The sequence below is a fragment of the Octopus bimaculoides genome, chromosome 2 (genome assembly GCF_001194135.2).
Source record: "Octopus bimaculoides isolate UCB-OBI-ISO-001 chromosome 2, ASM119413v2, whole genome shotgun sequence".
Taxonomy (NCBI): domain Eukaryota; kingdom Metazoa; phylum Mollusca; class Cephalopoda; order Octopoda; family Octopodidae; genus Octopus; species Octopus bimaculoides.
The window spans coordinates 79,022,068-79,028,375 of record NC_068982.1 but is presented as its reverse complement, the minus strand read 5'-3'; the positions used below and the strand labels follow the sequence as shown (position 1 = coordinate 79,028,375).

The window sequence follows — 6,308 nt, the reverse complement described above, 5'->3', positions numbered from 1 at the left end:
AGTTACGGGGACGTAGACACACCACCATCGGTTGTCAAGTGATGTTGGGGAGACACAGACACACAAACATATACACACACACACACATATACATACATATATATACATATATACGACGGGCTTCTTTCAGTTTCCGTCTACCAAATCCACTCACAAGGCTTTTCCTCACCTTTAGAAAAGAAATACAATAAAATACGGTGTAATTGAAATCTACATCATCTGAAGGGTATTTAGAAATAATTTCACTAAAAATTACCTATTTTCATGTTCCTATATAAATGTGACAAATATAAAGTATACCTGCGCAGATGTGCTCCAACCACAAGACCATAATTTTTTTTTCCTCATAACTTCCTAAAAAAATGTATATTTTTGAATGCAATTTTCTATAAACACGCTTCAGATGGTACACATTCCGATTTGTTGTGGAAGAATTTTTCTCTGGGTGGGAAGAGGAGTGTCAGAAAATAAAGACGAGTCGAGGTGAGACACACAGGTAAAGGTATGTTGAATTTTCTTACCTGCTGTTTTCTTTAGGCTGTTATTTCTTGAAGTTTTAGCTATGGTGACCTTATTTTGTCAAGGACACAGCACAAAAGGAAATATATAAAAAGAAAATGAAAAAGTACAGGTGAATTGGTGGTAGAGGGATGGTAACTGATAAGAGAGAGAGAGAGAGAGAGAGGAAGGTTAGTTTGTCATATGAGGTGGAGGCGCAATGGCCCAGTGATTTGGGCAGCGGACTCGCGGTCATAGGATCGCGGTTTTGATTCCCAGACCGGGCGCTGTGAGTGTTTATTGAGCGAAAAACACCTAAAAAGCTCCACAAGGCTCCGGCAGGGGATGGTGGCGAACCCTGCTGTACTCTTCCTCCACAACTTTCTCTCACTCTTACTTCCTGTTTCTGTTGTACCTGTAATTCAAAGGGGTTAGCCTTGTCACACTGTGTCACGCTGAATATCCCCGAGAACTACGTTAAGGGTACACGTGTCTGTGGAGTGCTCAGCCACTTGCACGTTAATTTCACGAGCAAGCTGTTCCGTTGATCGGATCAACTGGAACCCTCGACGAGAGAGAGAGAATATTTTAACCTCCGATTTATCAGACAGATAGATAGATAGACAGACAGATAGATAGATAGAGAGATAAGCAGACAGACAGATAGATAGATAGATAGATAGACAGACAGATAGATAGACAGACAGATAGATACATACATATTATCTATATTCATATATGTACATATATCATCTTACACACACGCGCGCACACACAGAAACATACATGTGTGTGTGTGTATGTATGTATGTATGTGTATAAAGAAAGCTGCAAATAAATACAGCCGTAGCCTCTAACGCAAAGTTCCATAGTAATTTAGAAAAACGAAATGCATGTTATTTGGAATAAATGTGAATATTTCTTGATGACACAAATTATAGATATGGAGGAATTTTCTAATTCATCATTTTATTTCCTTCGTGGCTTCTTTCTGTTTCTTTTTTTCTTATCTTTTTTTTTTTGTTTTGTTTCTATAAAATTTATATTCATAGATTTTTGATTTTCATATTATAAGCTAACAATCAGCATTAAAATCAACAACTAAGTATTTCTTTTCTCCTCTCTCTCTCTCTCTCTCTCTCTCTCTCTCTCCCTCTCTCTCACACACACACACACATGCACACACACATGTATGAATGTATGCATGCATGCATGCGGCTATGTATATATATATATATATATGTGTATGTATGTATGTATGTATGCATACATATGGAGCCCTGGTACGGCAGTCCCAGGATTTTGAGAAGTGTGGAACCACCTCTTGGACACTCCTGTTCCTAGGTCAACTCTTAGCAGCATTTGTTAGCGTTCCAGCTATGGGTTAACTAGCTTGTCAGCAACTGGGAATGAAGGACCCTTAGTTCTTGTGAGAACTTCCTCCTTGAAAGTAAGCTCGTATAATGAAGAAAAAAATACTTGAAGTACAGTTGGTTTCTCTGCTGTCCGCTGACCTTTATATCTGGCAGCACCGAAAAGTGGGTTCGGTGACACGCAATACTTTATCCACACGAAACAAATTCACACACAGGCATTCAGCTGTGCAGCGAAATCTAGCAATTGCCCACTATAACAGTATAAAATCACTACTGAAGCGATCTCTCAGGAAGATGCAGAACACTTGGTGGGAGGATCTTGCCCGTGATGTTCAGGCTGCTACTGATGCAAATAACAGCAAGAAGCTTTGCCGTCTTATGAAGTACGTTTATGGGCCTAAGAGCTCTGCATCAGCTCCTTTGCTTTCCAAGGAGTCTCCTACTCTATTTACTAAATCAACAGAAATCACAGGTCGCTGGCTTGAACACTTCTCTGAACTCTTGAACCATGAGTCAGTTGTGGATGAAACAGTGATTGATACTATGCAGCAAAGACCTAATATTGGCTCCTTAAATTTCACGCCCTCAATAGATAAGGTAATGACAGCAATAAGTAAATTGAATCTTGGTAGGGCACCTGGAAGGGATGGAAATTGTGCTGAGGTCTTGCGATTTGATGGTGATTACATCATACAGTCCATTCATAAACTTATTAGAGTAGTCTGGAGGAATGGTGCAATGCCTAAGGACTAGAAGGATGCAATTATTCGTCCCCTCTATAAAGAAAAAGGAGCCAGAATAATGTGTGATAACAACAGAGGTATTGCTCTACTATCAGCTGCTGGCAAGGTTACGGCAAATATTCTTCCTACCCACATGAATGGGTGTCTTGTAAATGATGTTCTATCTGAATTTCAATGTGGCTTCTGATCTGGTAGAAGGACAATGGAAAGGATTTTCACTGCAAGACAGATGCAAGAGAAGTGCTATCAGCAGAAAATGGATCTTGTCCAGGTGTTCATTGATTTAACGAAGGCCTTTGATACTGTAAATAGGGCCTTGCTATGGAAAATACTTGGCAAACTTGGATGTCCGGATCACTTTGTATCTATAATTAAATAATTTCATGATGGGATGGAGGCTGGGTCAATGTTGGTGGTAGCATGGCGGGACCCATTCCTGTAGAGAATGGTGTCTAGCAAGGTAACATCCTTGCTTCAACTCTCTTTTCTTTGTACTTTGCTGCTGCTTTTACTCATGCTTTTGCTAAGGTTAGATCTCTGGGAATATATGTCAGGTATCAATCTTCTGGCCATCTCTTTAATCTGCGCGGATTTGCTGCCAGTTCAAAAGTTTTCCACTTACTTATTCGTAACCTCTTTTATGCAGATGACTGTGACTCGGTCACTCATACAGTGGATGACATGCAAATACTTATGAACCGTATTTCTGCTTCTTGCAAGGCATTTGGACTCAGCATTAGCCTGGACAAGACTGTTATATTTCAGCCTGCACCAGGAAATCCATATGTGGAACCAGTTATCTTAGTTGAAAGAACAATACTGAAAGTGGTAGACAAGTTTGTCTATCTGGGCAGCACACTCAGCCGTTCTTGCTCCCTGAATGGTGAAATATCATTCAGGCTGCAGAGAGCAACTGATTCCTTCCGGTCTCTTCAGTCTCGTGTCTGGTCCCAGCATGGCATCACAAGGCAAACAAAAATTGCTGTGTACCGTGCATGTGTACTGACATTGCTCCTTTACACATGTGAGACATGAACCCTTTACAAACGTCATGTAACGGTCCTTGAACGCTTTCATCAGAGATGTCAGAGACACATTCTGAATGTTGGCTGGACCTTAAAAACTCCAGACACACAGGTCCCGAGGAAAGCTGATATCTTGAGTATTGAGGTGATGGTGCACGAGCACTGGTTGCATTGGACTGGACACCTTATTAGAATAAACGATAGCAGCATCCCTAAACAGATTCTATTTGGGAAACTTGTTAGGGGAAATAACCCCGGCAGAAACCAAGGCTGTGATTTAAGGACTGTGTCAAGTCTTCAATAAAGTGTTATTACTGGTTTGTAAAGCGATATGTAACAGAGAAGAGACGATGACGTGAGAAGTAAATATACTGAATTAGTTTGGTAGGTTGTTACGTAGTGATCTTATTCAAGAAAGCAAAGACCGCTGTAGTAAGGGTATCAGAAACAAAGGGAGGATACACAGCATATAAGTGCTTGTGAGAGTAGTGAGAGTGGGTAAATGTATCTGTGATGAATTAGTAAAATATACGAAATGATATAGAGATGTATTTAGTGTCATTGAAAAATTTGGCACACAAGAAGAGTTTTGGCAGTTTCTAAACAGGTCCAAGCAGGTATGATTTATTCTTAGTTTAAAATTCATCAGAAACACTTAGTTCTCCTTCAGAAAACGAAGGTCGAAAATAACGAAAGATCCTAAATAATGAAAGGTCCTAAGTAGCAATAGAGCACGTCTCAGATTATAAGCAAATATGTACAGAGGTGACGCAATTACAATAATTATAACAATGGAGATAGAATTATTTATCCATTTAGCCATATTTAGCCGTACAGTTTTTTTAATAATTATGATGAGCAAACATTAATGTGATTGCGAGGACGCGTACTTTAGCCTTATCAGGGGTTAAAAGTTTATCCTTTCTCTTTTATAGTTTCAGTCATGAGACTGCGTGACGCTGGGGCACCGCCTTGGAGAATTTTTAGTCGAATGAATCGACCCCAGTATTTTTAGTTTTCATTTTTAAGCTATCGGCGTCTTTTGCCAAACTGCTAAGTTACGAGGATATAGACACACTAACAGCGGTTGTCAAGCGGTGGCAGGAGCCAAACACACACAAAGACACAAACGCACATACATATAAATAAATACATATATGACGTGCTTCTTTCAGTTTTCATCTACCAAATCTACTCACAAGACTTTGGTTGGCTCGAGCCCATAGTAGAAGACACTTGCGCACGCAGTGGGACTGAACCCAGAACCATGTGGTTGAGAAGCAAACTTCTTACTACGCAGCCACGCCTGCGCTTATTGTTGTCTAAAGATGATGCATGATTCCTATACAGAGGGCTCTAACTTGTGCTGGTTGTGTTGTAGGAATTTCAACACAGAAAAGATAACATTATTCAGTTATAATATAATCATTTAATTAATGAAGTTCGTGATCTGGTATTCGTTTTCAATCAAAAAGACATAAACATTCAGCTCTCTTCATTTATAAATACTGTAAAAAGTATACGAAAAATTAAATTTCAAAAATCAATGAAACGGAAATATATTTTTAAAAAAGTAGAAAAAAAATATTTTAAGTATAATAAAAAAAAAAAGACAAAACACTTTCAAACGTTCAACAGCTAAGAAACAAAATACGAAAAAGAATTAACGCTGCGAACAGGATTCGAACCTGTGAGGGCATCGCCCATTGGATTTCGAGTCCAACGCCTTAACCACTCGGCCATCGCAGCATCTAGTAAACCGCTGCCCATTTTAGTTTATATAAATAAGAGAGCCGAATAGTTGTGATAATTTGAATGATTGATGCTTGTTTTCATTGAATATAGATACATTTTTATGGTATAGATGTGTCTACGTGACAAAAATAATATTTTCTTGTCGGTTTAGCTTTATATTATGTAGCTACAATAACGAGGAGAGTAGTTGTATATATCTGTAGTCGTCTGTGCGTTGAGCGACTTACCTTTCCCAGCATGACCTACTTTCTTCTCTGCTGCTGTTTATCTAAATTTTTTTCTTCAACGCCAGACGGAATCATCCGAATGATTTCCAATATTTACAAACATTTCAATAATTTTATTCATTCGTTTATATATTATATTTATATAAATCATAACTGTATATGTGTATTATTGTAGAAGTGTGTGTGTGAATGACTGTTTTATTTATTTTACCGCTTGTTGTTTGCAATGTTTGCCGTAGTAGTGTTTTTCGTTAAAACGACAAGAAAAAGAATGAAAATAGTTTCTATAGCCATAATTAAGGACATTTATTCAGTTCACACACCTATAATTCTGTGGGTAAACCAGTTTCGATAAGAATTTTTATATCCGTTTTTCTTTCTTTTTTTTTTTGCGCTTTCTCTTTTTTTTTTTTTTTTTCACCAACCACATGGCCCCAGACTAGATTGTTTACACTTTACAGTTAAATCCTCAACTGTAGTAACTTCACCGGGTTCGATTCTGATCTCACTCATGCGGCTTCAAAAGAATAAGTATCAGTCAAGTTTGTTCATTCCGACCATCTGTGACTGTCCTCTTATATTAAAAATGTTTACTACTACTACTACCACTACTACTACTACAGTCTCTCTTGAGAGAATCTATGGTAATGATGCATGTAAACTTTACACAGGTTTTCCTGTGGC

At 38.4% G+C, this 6,308-nt stretch overlaps 1 non-coding gene across 1 annotated transcript; it reads right to left on the bottom strand.

Moving 5' to 3' along the window:
* Positions 1–5,309: 5,309 nt before the first annotated feature.
* Trnas-cga (transfer RNA serine (anticodon CGA)) lies at positions 5,310–5,391 on the bottom strand. Its single transcript has one exon. It is a non-coding gene; the product is annotated as a tRNA-Ser (tRNA).
* Between the last annotated feature and the right edge of the window lie 917 nt (positions 5,392–6,308).